Raw genomic sequence first — 15,826 nt, 5'->3', positions numbered from 1 at the left:
CACCAGTCAGAAACAACAGACTTAAAAATGCTTCAGAAACTATGAGCTCTGATAGCCTGGAGGGAGTTGGATCTTTTCACCAAAAGGAGGTGAGGCAGCTGTGTCCACAAAATGTATCAAGGTCATTTTGTATCCAATACATTGGAAAAGGTCTGAGGTTCAGCATTCAATCATAGAGCTGAGCAGAAGTTCAAGGGTGAGGGCAACAGGAGGACTAGACTAGTAAGGCGGGTAGTCCAGAGACTGCTGTGAACCATGTGTAGAAAAAAAAAAGCAGAAAGCAGTTAACTAAGACACTTAGGCAAGTAGAGAGAAAGGAAAATGGGCAAACAGAGCAGCAGATGAGAGCATCGCAGGTGGGCAGAGGCTGGCTGCCTGGCCTCACTGCCTCCTCCTCCTCCTCAAGAAGCAACAATACAGCATTGCTTCAAGTTTTCCACTAAAGCAGCACCTCTCAGCATCCCCCACACGGTGGATGAGTAAGATCAGCATGTGAGGCCAACTGTAACGATGAAAGACCAACAACAGAAAAGCAACAGATCAGGAATCGTAGAACAGTGGTGGAGTCAGTAAGTGAATACCAGGGCTGCAAATGAAGGACAAAAATAACAGTGGTTACAGAATTTGTAGCATCCTGCCCCTCTTCTTGACTCTCCAGGACCAATATGCTTTTCTATCTATTCAGGTATTGAATTGACCTTTAAATTGACATCACTACTGTGTTATATGCATGTTATTAACACAGAGGTATTTTAGTTGAAAGACTCCAGGTTGTTTACAAGCACAGCAGACTGCCTCATCCAAGAGGATTCAGGAGAAATGCTGTGAAGATAGAACAATTAATCTGTCACTCCATTTCTCTTATGTATCTTTTTGTACTATTGCATGAAAATAGCAATCAAGAAAGTAAGAACATAGCAGAAAAACTGGAATAATGAATATACAAAAGTGAATTGTTAATTTTCCCAGGCCTGGGTTCAGATAAGCTGAATGAGAACAACGTTTTAGCCCATTGACACCTTGAGGACTTGCAGAGCTGAGGGCTGTTTGGTGATCCCTCCCTGGGGAATATGGTAAAGATTCCTGGGGAGGACCTGAGAGCCCGGGAGGTGAAGGTGGGTGGGTGGCCATGGCAGCACAGAGACCTGGGGAGGCTGAGGGTCCTTAACCCTGAGATCCCAGGGGCCAGTCTGTGTTAACCTGAGCAGCGTCGGGAGGAGGGAGAGGATCAGCCTCCTCCTGAGCTGTGACTGTCCACTTACAACTGCCCAAATCTTTACAGAATTGCACAAAAGACAGCATGGAAAAAATACAGAGATAAAAGGTATTATTCTTTCACGTTGGTTTTAGCAGAGAAAAAAAAAAAATCATCGCTAAGACCAGGAGACAAAAATGGACCAATTGAATGAGAGCATTACAAAAACCCCAAATCTCTGGTTTTGTTGTTTGATTGTATGGGAGTTTCTGCTGCTTTTCAAGTCCTGCACAAGGAGTGGGCAGGAGTACAGTTACTTTTGGATGTGTGAAGATCTCCCTGCATGTATCTCCTGGAGCACTGGCACAGTGTCTGCTCTAGGGCTGGTGGCTGGTGCACTAATGACTTTCTAAATCACTCAGGGCAGACTATAGCTAAAAGAACTAGAAATGTTTCTTTTACATGTTGGGGCTGGAGAGATCTTTTTGTCTCAGAAAAATAGAGGAGAAATTGTGAGCTAACCCAAAATGGTGTCAACAGAAGATCTTACTCTTAATGAACAAGCTAAGGGTTGTTGCTGACCTCTGAGCTGTCTCAGACTGGAAAAACAGCACTTCTGTTGAGTCAAATATGCATTGTCACATGCCTTTCTAGAAACTGATTTGTATTTGACCTTCTATATAAGATCTAGATACGTTTTTATCCATAGATTATCTTGATGATAAAACATTCTCTGGAAGCAGTTCTTTCAGAGGCAGAAGTGAACACATACTTGCCTCACTCAATTTTTATCACAAAAGGACCCTTGCTGTGAACCAAAGTGCACATGCCGGCTCCTCCTCCTTCCTGAAGCCTGCCAGCTCCCCTTCTTTCAAATTGTTTTCCCATTTGCAGTATTTATAATAATTGCAATGTTTCTGCAAGAAGGAAACAAGGCTGTTTATTTAGGAGGCTGTACTCAGAAGCTTGTCAGTTTAGATGGACTGTTTGCTAGAAAAGAAAATTCAACCTATTAGAAGATGCCAGCTTTTATTCAGGATGAATAAACTCATTCAGAAAATAAGTCCCTCATGCCCTCTTCACACTGTCCCTTTTGATATATGAGCTTTGTTAAGTCTCGGCAATTCATTTGTTTATGCTTTTTGTAGGAAAGGGTTATTTCCTGTAGAACAAAAGTCTGTCAGAAAGACAGAAGTCAAGTTCTGTGAGCGTCAGTTCACAGCTTTTCATCCAAGAGTTCAGAAGGAGGTTAGGAGAAACACAAAAACCGTGCAAGTGGAGCAGGCTTTGAAAAAGCCTCCTCCTGAACTCCCTCTGCCACTGCCAAAGGGAAGGGAGCAACCTCCTGGCAGACTTGATCTGCCACCATCCCTTGGGGTCAACAGGACATAGCACACATGGTGGCAGGGCCACTGGACCTTTTCCTGACCAGCCCTGTGCTAACATCCTCCCCATTGCCTGCACCAAGGGAAGCTTGGAGTTCTCAATAGTGTCTTTACTGCTCTTCAGTTGATGGAAATTGAACAGGAAGGTCTGTGTGTGTGTGTGTGTGTGTGTGCATATAACCCAAAGGAGGTTTGGGAGAACACAGGCTCTAACGGAGATGGACCCCAGGATAAGAGCTGCCCCTAAGCCCACCGATGTTGCAGATGAACATATCTCCAGTGTGCTGAAGTTCTCTAATCCAGGAATAGACTACAAATCTGACACATGATGGTTTTGGTTGGATCATATTCATATATGGGAGGGAATGAGGTGGTTGTTTTCCTTAATTATTCTTGTCCAGTGCAGCACAAGCGATCTGGGTCCTGTGGCAGGGGTCTTCCCATCTGTTACTACAGCTAGAGAAGAAGAAAAGTTTGGAGGTCAAGGACAGTTGGAGAATTTAGAGATACTCTCAAGAGACCGAATTAACAATACTAGCAATGCCTAAAGAAATTTAAAGCACTTATCCCTATCTAGTGACCAAGAGGACATCATGGCACTGTTTAAAAGTGTCTTAAGAGAAAAAAGAAAAAGGAAGATAAAACCCAAACATGTTTGAGACTGTAAAAAGAAAGGAAGAAGCAAGATCCTTTGCTGAAAAGTGTTTGTACTGGTTATTCAAACTGATTGGATGAGACCAAACTAAGTAGATTTTAGACTGAAATCGCTCCTCCAAAAATAATGGTGAACATTAACGGTGAGACTCTCAGAAAATAAAGGGTACACCCAAGGAAAAGCAAATTGTACAACTGGAAGGGTGAGATGTAGCTGCTTAGGTTAGTTGTATAGCACATTTCCCTGCCAGAATACTTCTTGTCAAAGATCTGGGAAATGGGTCTGACCTGGGATGAGTATCTGAGAAAAGTGAGTAGCTCCAGAATTGTAGCAGATACAGTTTATGTGGCACAACTTCTAACATCATTGTTTGGAGTTAATTTTAATTTGATAGCTGAAAATAGATACCAAAAAGCAAATTTCAGTACAACAGATACAAATGGGGAGCTTTGAGACTGTATTTTCAGGTGAACCAATATTTTCTCATCAAGCTTGTTTTCTGACAGTGTCTTTGTTTTTTCATAATGTAAATTCCACAATGATCTTTTTAATCTTGCATTTTCACTGGAAATATTTGTTCTAGCCTTATCTCTGCTCCTTTGTCATTGTTATAAAAGTTCAATCAACCTGGAGTTCAAACTGAAGCCTTAAATTCTTTTTTAAATTGATGTAGTGAGACAGGGAGTAGAACTGAAGTGATTTGTTCAGATTTCCCAAACCTCAGGTACAATGGCTGCCTGGATGATTTCTGCCCAATATACAGTTTTTTGTATACTGGAGAAGGGGGTGAAATAACAGGGACTGAGCCAAAGGAGGATTTGTTTGTTTGTTTCTTTGTTTGTTTTTAATAAGTATTCAAAGAACGCATAACAAGAGATTTGTGAGAACTAAAACCAAAAACTCCAAAGTCTGGAGGTGGTGAGAATCTTCAGGGACAAATAGGTTTGCCAGAGCTGGGCATAGTTATGTCAGCAGCCTAAAGAACAGCTCATAGCAATTCTCAGTGCATCCCCCTTCCATGGCTTCTTATACATCTGCACCCATGCTTGACAACATTGCCAAGGTGACTCAACAGCGTTACAAATGGACACACAATCTCATCACAAAAATACCAGGCAGTTCATCTCTGGAAACACAGAGAGACTGCAAAGACTGAAGCAGAATGATAACTGACATGTGGTTTTCTCTGTAAATAATGGCTGATGCCACAACTTACGTGTGTGATCTAGTGGCAGCCAGCACTGCTCTTGCCTTTGCAATATTTTTCCAGTGTTACACAAGAAAATTCAGTTTCAAAGGGAGTCTGGTAAGTATTTGCAACTCTCATGTATTCTGAAAAAAACCCACAAACGACACAACACCAACCCCTATGTACCATGCTAGTGATGTATACATAGCAGCCAAAAAACTTTTGTCTTTTTTTTGTGTGTGTGTGTGTGTATGTGTGGGTATGTAGGAAATCATCCAAAAGAAATAAAATTAAGAAATGCATCACCAGTTATCAAATATACAAAAAATAATATTTTCTGCTTGAAATACCAATTCAGAGGACATCTTCACCTACTCATCACATTTCCCACCAAAAATTAACAGAATAAGGTCACAGGCCTGCAAAGAGTAGGCAGGGAAAAAGCCACCACATGTTCTGTGCAGCATGTGATAATAACTCACTGCCAAGCGCGGCTGGGCTCTCATCCCACCTTGTCCTCCCTCCAACAGTCTGTGGCTTCCCTGGATTTGAGTGTTTGTACTGCTCCAGGATCAGGTCTGGGGAGAAAACCTGTGCTGGTGGTCCCCAGGGGTGGGGATTTGATTTCATCCTTCTCTTTCCTGAGTGTCTGTCCAAGTCTGGTGGCTGTGTCAGGGCTTCTGGGTTGCCCTCACTGACTAGTTGCTGAGGGAAAGGTAGTGGCAAACAGGAGCATCCCTGCGGCTGAGTTACAGCTGGGACAGCAAACCTGCAATGTCCCACAAGAGAGGAAAAGACAGACCTACAGCTGGGTAAATGCAGGAGATCTTCAGTCTTCACTTGCACACATCTGAATGGATCTCGCAGGGCTGTGGTGAGGTTTCCCTGCTTTGTGTAGAAGTGGTCTTGGCTTGAAAAACCTTTCAGGACTATGTAATACAACTGACTAAAACATTGTGCTGACGCAGCCCAAGGATATACGCATCAAGAGTGGCTCCAGCTTGGAAAAAACTGCTGTACAAGAAGATGTTTAAATAATAAATCAATTTGATTTATCTGAGAGAACACATGATGATGTAGCTTGATTAAGATCTAGAATATCTGCATGGGAGATTTCCGAGGATAGAGTGTTCTAGCAGATAAAGGCAAAACAACACAATCAAATTCCTGGATGCAGAAAGTAGCTGGACTTAACATTATAAAAAGACACCTTTTACCCCTGAAGACTGGCAATAAACCACATAGGGACCTAGATTTTCTTCCACTCAACCTATTTAAGTCAGTTGTGAGGGGTGTTCGAAAGCCCAGCACCAGTGCTGCAGGCTGTGGCATGTGTACCCTCCGATGACATGCCTGTAATTTCCCCTTCTGACTGCAGATCTGTGAACCCCTGAAAAGAGTGAGGGATTGTCCAAACCGTCTGTACTAACTGAACATAATCTGAGTTCCTCAGAAAGATATACACCCCAGGTGGTAGGTAGATATCGTGACATGGGAATCAGCACATACCACACAAAGATTAGCTTGTGAAACCAAATAACCAGCCCACACACCAGTGTGGGTGTACCCATTACCATCAGTGTTTTCTCTATGATCTTGATATGAAATAAATGATAGTCCTTGCTGAGAAATGGTCCTTGTATCCTTGTAATCCTGCCATTATATTGTCTTCTTCCAAAATAAACACCAGAAAACAGCAACCTCTTGGGCTTCATGGTTTAGTGGTGGACTTGGCAGTGTTAGGTTTACAGTTTGAATCCATGATCTTAAAGGTCATTTCCAACCTAAATGCTTCTATGATTCGTTTGTAACAGTTCGCATTTATTCTGCTACAAATATTAATTCCTACCACAGCACTGCCTCTATCCACATCCCCTTTTCTCTGCCAGGACTTTGGTATAGCTGTTCTCACCATTATTTTGGCTCTATCTTTACCCTAAAATCTTTTTTTCAGAGATTGAAATATCCATCTTTCCTGTATATTATGTGCTACAGACAGCAGAAGTTCAGGCAATTACAGGTGGTTCTTGCAAAATGGAGAGTCTCCTTGTGGAGGGGATTTGGGAAATGAAATTCAACAGTTTGGGAAATGAAGTTCAACAAGGGCAAGTGTAGGGTCTGCACCTGGGGAGGAATAACCCCAGGCACCAGTACAGATCAGGGGTGGACCTGCTGGAAAGCAGCATAGCAGAGAAGTACCTGGGAGTTCTGGTTGACAACAGGTTGACCATGAGCCAGCAATGTGCCCTTGTGGCCAAGAAGGCCAGTGGTACCTGGGGTGCATTAAGAAGAGTGTGAGGAGCAAGTCGAGGGAGCTTCTCCTCCCCCTCTACTCTGCCCTGATGAGGTCGCATCTGGAGTACTGCATCCAGTTTTGGGCTCTCCAGTTTAAGAAGGACAAGGAATTACTGAAGGGAGTCCAGCAGTGGGCTACAAAGATGATTAGGGGTCTACAGCATCTTTCTTATGAGGAAAGACTGAGAGCTGGTTTTTTTCAGGCTGGAGAAGACTGAAAGGGGAACTCATCAATGTTTATAAATATCTCAAGGGTGGATATCAAGAGGATGGGACCAGACTCTTTTGATTGGTGCCAAGCAATAGGATGAGGGGCAACGGGCACAGACTGAAGCACAGGAGGTTCCGTCTGAATATGAGGAGAAACTTCTTTACCTTGAGGGTGCCAGAGCACTGGAACAGGCTGCCCAGAGAGGTTGTGGAGTCTCCTTCTCTGGAGACATTCAAAACCCACCTGGACACATTCCTGTTCAATCTGCTCTGGTGAACCTGCTTTAGCAGGTGGGTTGCACTAGGTGATCTCCAGAGGCCCCTTCCAACCCCAACCGTTCAGTGTGAAATATGTGGTACCTGGTCAGGAAAGGAGCAGATGGGAGCAAGGAGGCTATGAGGAAGCAGGGCCTTAGACGAAGTAAAGATTTAATCACAGAATCACAGAATGTTAGAGATTGGAAGGGACCTCGAAAGATCGTCTAGTCAAATTCCCTTGTTGGAGCAAGAACACCTAGATGAGGTTACGCAGGAAGGTGTATAGGCGGGTTTTGAATGTCTCAAGAGAAGGAGACCCCACAACCCCCCTGGGCAGCCTGTTCCAGTGTTCTGGACCCTCACTGTGAAGAAGTTTCTTCTCATAGTTAAGTGGAACCTCTTGGGTTCCAGTTTGTACCCATTGCCCCTTGTTCTATCATTGGTTGTTACCAAGAAGAACCTGGCTCCATCCTCCTTACACTCACCCTTTACTTATTTATAAACATGTCACCCCTCAGTCTCCTCTTCTCCAAACTAGAGACCCAGCTCCCTCAGCCTTTCCCAGTCTTTTTAAGACTGGGACTACTTTTTAAGACTACAACCAGACATGAATAATCCTTGGTGAGGATGCAAGTTCCCCATTGGGCTGGGTGAGTCAGAATCTGTGGATGTGCAGGTGACTGTTACATTTTGTGCATGATCAGTAGTCTAACTGGCACCTATCATATCATCTCCCAGCAGACACTGATGCACCATGTGCTTAGCATGAACCTCTTGGTCAGCGATCTATTCCTTCTGTCCCAGGAACCTTGTTTCTTCCCTCATCTTTCTGACTTACTGTTACACATCGGTTGCAAAGGGTTTAAAGTCAGAAAATTGCACTCATTGAATGTACTTTTAGAGTGGCTCCAAAGTCTCACATCAGTCAGTCATGATGCCCTTCTCTCTTTAGTTCACTACATAGGAGCTTCTCAGCTTCCAAACAACAGTTTCTGTCTCTCTCACTAGGTTATCCAGTCTTGGAGCAATACTGTCTCATGTTACAGAGCCAGTGTCAGGAAAGAAACTGAATAACATTTACCGAATTGTGTTTAAATTGCAAGAAGGTCAAGGACATTGACAGTTTCTGCACCAAACCCCACTCAAAGCTGAGACATCCCACTTCATCGCTAGATCAAGTTGCTCAGGAGTGTGTCCATCAGCTTTTAAATATCTCCAGTAATGGAGGCTCCACAGCGTCTCTGAGCAGCCTGCCTCCACATTTGACCAGCCTATCTGAAAGTTTTGTTTACAAATATCTAAATTGAATTTCTGCTGTTGCAACTTGCATCCAGTGCGCCTTGTCCTTTCACTGCCTGAATGTCCCCTTCAAGCCTTTGTACACAACCCCTGACTTGGTGTTTCCGGAGATGTTCTCTTTTTCCTGGGAATGGCCTTCCATTGGAATAATTCTAACAAGATGTTTAGATTTCTGCTTGACCACTAGTGACAGCTCAGGACAAAAGATTTGGCCTTCCTACCTCTCATTCCAAGGCCTTTCTCCAAGTACTGTCCACTTTTATGAATACTGCTGTAATTCTTCCTTTATTTTTGTTTCATTTGTGCATCTTTCTGTTAGACATTAATTGTAGCTGGAACTGTGGATTTTGGCATTTTTTCATAGTTTTTATTGCGGGCTGACACCAGTCTTCACACTGACTGAAATATTGCTCAGCAGCATTTCTTCATGTGCTGATGTCTTTTATAAATTTTCAATACCACAGTTGGAAAATGTACAAATCTTTTTCTTTCCTCTCTTTCTTCTGACGAAGAGCATAAGAAAGGATGTTCTAGAAAGGGACATCTTTTGTCTCATCATCATTTTACTCTGTATTTTTTTTTTTTTAAAGTTTTTAGCATTTATCCAAGAAAGATGATTCAAAAGCAGAAGAGAAAGTTTTCTGACTGGTGACTTCATACCTCACCAGAAAAAAGAAAAAAACATGTTCTCCTGCCTGGAAATTACTTCTTCTGCTTTTCACCTGCTGGGAAACCCTTCAATTATAACACCTTTAATGAACTGTGCTGTTTATCCCATGTTATAAACTTCATGTATAAGTATAGATCTTATTTTTCTAATGGATATTAAAGTAAATGGGCCCGAGGAAGTACTGTTGAAATATTTAATTTCTTTCAGCTGTAGATGTAGTCAGAAGAAAGTTAGGATATTTGGCATTTTATACACAAAGAAGCTTTAGATTTACAAATCTTTATCCATCTTTTTTCTTCAAAGCCAAGCTCATAAATGAAACAACTGTTCCCAAACTGTCATGGTATTGTCATTTGGTTCCATGAAGTCATCACATCACTTTTGTTGCCATAACAACGTAAGATTGTCTGTTACTAAAGTCACAAAAACATTGCATTACCATAATTTTGAAAAAAACTCTGAAGCGATGACTTTAAATGCAGGCTTTCTGCAATACATTTTGCAAAAAATAACCACTTTAACAAGAAAATTTTGAAAATTAATCAGCTGTATTAAATATTATTCACACCTGACCTTGTAATTAGTCATAAGGAAATAGTATTTCTTATTATTAAAATACACTCTTTCCTTCCTTTTCCCTCTGTTCTTTTGTATATATTAATAGTATGAACTACTGAAATGTTTTGTATGAAAATAACACATTGGATAGATAGTACAGGAAAAAACTGAATGCAATTTAGGATGGACAAAAGTAAAACTGTATACTTAAGTGGGAGTAATCTACTACAGAAATGCAGGACAAAGGATGAGTAGCTCTGCAGCTTTTAATGCAAAAAATCAGGAAGAAAATGCACCAGCATCCTCACACTCCTGCAGATAAAATAAACACCAAATTTAGGAATACTGTCTGCCATGCACATGAAGGAGGTCTTGTGCTTTATTTTCGGCCACTGCTCAGACCTGAGATGGAGGCAGGTTTCAATACAGGACTTCATGATGGGTGTATTTATGTTGGGAAAAGTCTTGGGGACAACAGAGTAACCAGTCTGGGGTTTAGAAGTTAGTCTGAGGTTAGCTGTCATGGGGGACTGGAGATGCTATATTGCCTTGAAAGACTGGGCTGGCTGGTGACAAGATCACAACCTTCATCAAGGATGAATCAAAGCACCTTGGCATAAAGAAGAGCTGCAACAGTGGAAGAAACCCCAGTGGGTGGAAGAAAGCCTTGAGATTTGGTGTAGGTGAGCAAACGTGGAAAAACTCAGAGCAGGGAAGCAAATTCATGACCAAGTAGCAACAGTGAACAATCAGTAGAGCAGGTCCACAACTTGGTCATTCAAATTTCCATTTTCATCAGTCCCTTTCCTCTCATTGATGCCTAGTCCAGAATCTCACAGACAGGGAGAAGGGTCAAGGTGGACCAAGAGCGAGAGAGCAGAAGGGATTGGGACAGAAGCAGGAGCCAGAGAAAAGCACCTGAGGAAAAGCCTTTCTGCTCCTCTGGTTTGCTGATCCACAAGCGGCCAGATGAACACCACACAAAGTGACGTGTGTGTGGATTGTGACCTTTACTGAGACTCGTAAGAAGATGAGATAATATGACTCTGGTTTTGGTGGACTTCACTTTCACTATGCTGACGGAAAGTTACAAGCCTCTGTTGCCTTGGGGGAATGTTAAATCTCCAGAGACCTCTTCTCAGGTTGACCACAAGTTGCTCATGCTGTTCTACCACACAAAGTCCCAAAGAGCTTCAGTGGTCTTCAGAAAATGACATGGTGATGACAATGCTAAGTGAAAGTGTCAGCCTATTTTCTCTTTGGGTCAGGACTCCTATGATTTGTTTGTGGAAGTGTGACACAGAATTTGACAAAAGTAGAAGGTGCTCATATATTTGTTTCCTAGGTTAATTTAATGTCACAGTGACTCTAAGTTTTCAAGTCCTAAGAGGGCATGTGATAATCAGGTAGGTCTGAATGGAGGGGGAAGTAGGTAGTATGATGGACCAGATCCTATCAGCTCTGCGTGCTAATCTCTCAGATGTCTTACAGCTTTCTTTCAAGCTTTGCATGTCCTCTGTGACCAAATAAAATGGGAGGAGAGGGAAGCAGCAGCATTTCCACATCAGCTCCTGTCTTTTGAGCACTGAGAAACCTGTCTGAAAGCAGTGACCTGAACTGCACCCTCTCTCCTCAGCCTGATTCTCTTTGATACAGAGCAAGAGGAGACAGGCTAGAAGTTGTGCCCACATGTTTAAGAAAGAAACATCCCCTTCTGCTTAGGAACTCTGCATGAATTTCAGACTCAATTGCATCATGCTTGCCACTTCAAAGCCTTCAGCGACTGATCGTACGCTTAGAAAATATCAAACCTAACTTAATCTGACACGGTTATCAGTGCAACTCAACCTGTCTGACAGCCTCCTTTCTGAGAGCTGCTATAGCTCCCTTGTAGTCAGAAATGTCTCTAGAGAAACAGCAGGCATTCCTTCTTAATATTATTCAGAGTGATAAGTGCCTATTTAAAAATGAAGCTTTTTGTACAGTTACTTTGAGAATGATGCAATTCAATGTTTCATACAGTGACTTGATTTTGTTGCTTTGCATTACGGTTAGTTTAAAATATTCCCTATATTAAGAAACAAGTGAACTCTTTTCCTTAGTCTCCATATAAATGATCTAATTTTCATGTATTATTTTAAATTTACTTGCTACAGTCTTGGGTCTGATCCGTGGAATAGTTCCAGTGATGAGAACTGAAACTGGCCTGCCCCTGTCTGAGGTTTCTTCTGTAGACATTCCACCTGCTGTGAATAATTAAGTATTAATAGAGTAACAAGAATGTGAAAATTTCTGTGTTGCCAATAGTTAGTTAACTCACTTGAGCCCTAGGAGATATGGGTTCAAGTTCCTGCTGTAACAGAAATGTACCTGGTTAAAAGCACAGAGAGAGAGTTGCCTTGTACTTCCAGAGGCTCTCAAGGTGGCTAGGCTTACATGCCTTCAGTCCTCTTGATCCAGAGTGTCATGCCTGAGGCATTCTGGAGATACCTTTATCATCGGGTCCCAGAATGGAGATGTGTTCCCACCTCCTCTCACCTCTGCTTTGAAATTCAGAATTTGGGGCATCCAGCTGCTGATGTAACAGGGATTCTCACCAGCTCACCAATGTCTTATGCTAGTTAAAAGGTAATTTTAATTAAATGTGTACCAACCAACATAATCTTTTGGGTTTGAGGGAAAGCAGTCATTTCTAAGGGCTGGTGGTATCTAAACAGTAACTATGAGAACAGCAGAGTTCAAGGTAGTGTGTTTACACACAGAGTAGCAAACAAGCCACCTCCAGGCATGAGACACCGTGAAGCTGAAGGTCATAAACACACAGCTGGGAGGTGATGGTAGCAACTCTGTCCTTCTCTCCCTATCTCATTGATATTGTGATCAGAGCTGGTCTCACTGTATTTCACAATATGAATATCAAGTGTAGGTGTCTGTAGTGCAAATGTCAACATTTGAATTAGTCACTCTTGGTTGTCTTCACCAACAAAACTCAAGAAAAGATTGGTATGGCATGATTATCTCCCCCGCAGTCATTTAAAATCAGTCAGATATACTTCATCCTGCAAGTTCTTAGACAGTTACACTGGAGATGTTTAAAGCTAGTGAATGCCACCCCAAATACCATCAGATGTTCTCAGAATGTCATCAAATTTTCTATAGGCTGTCCAACAGCCATTTCTTTATCTTTGTGATGGTGCTTTTAACAGATAAATCTTCAAAAGAATATTGATTATGTCCTTTAGCCAAAAAAGCATTAATTTTTTTCTTATAGTCATTTTAGAATAAATTGTTAGGGAAATTCTAGCAATTGACAATATTGCAGTTAACCAGAATATAACACTGTTCCTTTTATAATACTGGCAAAGAATTAATTTTTGCAGTCTTGCAGTCTGCTCAGCAAAGCATGGAAAATCTCTCACATTCATTGACATGGAAAAAGGGAAAACACCACGTCTGTTACATTGTTATGGACTTGATGACTACTGTAATGCATAAAAAGGCTCTTTTAATTGAGTTACTGGATTTAAACTGCTACAGTCTTGTGCCCTCCAAATTCTCTGAAACTTCTACACAATTAGACCAAAATAGGCTTAAAAATCTTGTCAGATCAGATCTTCCCATCCATACTAGTAGTTGCATTTTTACATCAATTTTGCATGGATTTAAACAATTAGTATCAGGTGTAAGGCCAGGTAGAATCAGGGCCTTAGTACTGGAATCCTTACAGGAATAGCTAAAATATACAATAACTTAAAAAATAATAATTTTTTAAAATGTCTTAGGAAAATATATAATTTATTTTAAAGCACTTTGGAGTCCACTTCAACCATCTAGCCTTGTTGAAGGTCTTTAGACCTATTAGAGATCTGTCACACTAAAAAAACCACTCAGGGTATGGCCTTTATAACGTTTTAATGTTTGGTGCTAATGGAAGATGATGGATCAGGGAGCTAGGAGTCTGGATCCTCTTTTTAGCCATAAGGGAAGGCTGACAGCAACGCACACTCCTCTGAAGTGAGATGACAGTGTGCCTTAGTCTTATCTAACAGACCTGTCAGGATTCTGAGCTTGATTACACAAATAATAATACACATTTGCATTTAAGTAAGCAGCTTGGAACATGTGTTGCTACATTTTGAACTCAGGAAAATACTGAGGGTGGTCAGAACTTGAAAGAGGTTGCCCACAGACATTATGCAATCTCAACATTGGAGATACTAGAATTTTGATAGGACTGACTCTGAGAAACCTCTCGAACTTTGAAGTTGGATCTAACTTCAAAGCTGAACCTGCTTTAAATGGAGGTTTGAAGCAGATGACCTCCTGTCCTGGTTTTGTTAAAAACAAGTTTCTCTTTTAGTGAATTTGCCTGTCAGCTAAAGCCTTCATGTTAGCTGCATTTTCCTGGAGAACCAGATACATGTTTTGGTAAACCTAGCAATGGAATGCAAACTTATTGATAAGCACGGATGGACATCTCGCAAGAGGGGCAACGAGAAACTGATGACCGAGAGACTGACCAACGGTGTATAACATTCCATTCACATGAATACTTCATATAGAAGTGGGAGATCACCAGGATCTCGTCCCTTTTCCCTTCTGCTCATGGCCGACATTAGGAGAGGACCTTGCTGGTTGTCCCTGCGAACGGAGGCCTAGTGAGAGACTGAATCCAGCTCCGGTTGGCTGCAGAGTCTAATCCAGGACTTTGGGTGCTGGCTCTGCAGTTGCTGAGACTTTCAAGATTGGTTTTGTATATTTTGTATTATTTTCTCTATTCTTATTAGTAGCATTAGTAAAACATTGTTAATTTTTCCAACTCTCTTCTCTCTGTCCTTCTTTCCCTCCCGATCGCCTGTCCTGAGTGGGAAGGGGGGGAGAGGGAGGGGCAAAGGGGGGAAGTGGGGGGGAGAGGAGGTTAACAATACATCTGCCAGGGTTTGATTGTCACCCCGCAATCGTAACCCTCGACACCTCCAAAGGTCCCTTTCAATCTATGATTCTTGTTTATTAGTTACAGCTTGCCTGACCTTACATTATTATGAAATCAATTAGTTATTTGCATTCTGTGACATTCTTTTCACTCAGAAAAGAAAGTGAATCAGAATTTCTATTTATAATTCCACTGGTGACTTCTTACCCTTTAGACATTCCAACTGTACTTTAACCAACTGCACATTTTGTCGTAACAGTGTTAATTAATCCATGCCTACAACAAAGGTCTGCAGGTCCTTGCTGGCTGCCCTTCTTTTCTTGCTTTTGGCATTAGTGCAGTAGGTACATTCTGCCAGTTGGAAGCTTTAGGAGCTCCCTTCTGCTGTAATTGAAGTCTGCTTACACTCTGAGATGGCAGAAAAACACTGGAGTTTCTGCACCAAATCAGATAATATTTGCTCTTCATTCTGACTGAATGGAAGCCAGTACAGAGTTACCAAGGAACAGAGATGAACAGGTACTGCTCTTCTCCATCACCACACACAATGATTACAACCAGTTGTATAAAGCTGTACTCCTTTCCACAGGCTCTGTTCTCAGTTGCACTGAGGCAAATTCAACTCAGAATGTTTACATTCAGCTGCCAGGATAGTGTCTAGGTAAAATTCAGCAACAACGAGCGGTTGTGTAAGACTAATTTTATATGTGGGGTCCTTAGATAATCCAGTAAGTCTGTACTGATTTTGAATTTAATAAGTGTTTAATACAATACACCACCAGTGTGGAAAGGTCGAATGTGTAGAATGAAAACCAACTAATATAACAGTGAATGTCAAAGCAGGCTTATCCTTCAGTATGATCCATATCGGCTCAGATGACACTTAGTTTGCAGACAAATCTAATATTGCTTTAAGTGTTAATGTTTCTAGTTTCACTTGATTACATCAAAACTGAAATTATTTTAGAGGCAGGTAAATACATATAGCATTCAGTTCAATATTAAGATATCTAAATGTAGATATCTATAGGAGAACTATGTGTCTAAGGTCTTTTCATACTCCATGATGATCTAGCCAATGGAAGCTTGAAAACAGTTCAGCTGAACAGACTACAGGACAAAATTCAGTTACTCTCCCACAGGTACCTAGTACCATTTAAGATGCCTTAGATCATCTAA

The sequence above is a fragment of the Patagioenas fasciata genome, chromosome 1 (genome assembly GCF_037038585.1).
Source record: "Patagioenas fasciata isolate bPatFas1 chromosome 1, bPatFas1.hap1, whole genome shotgun sequence".
Classification (NCBI taxonomy): Eukaryota; Metazoa; Chordata; class Aves; order Columbiformes; family Columbidae; genus Patagioenas; species Patagioenas fasciata.
Note: the sequence above shows the minus strand (reverse complement) of the source record.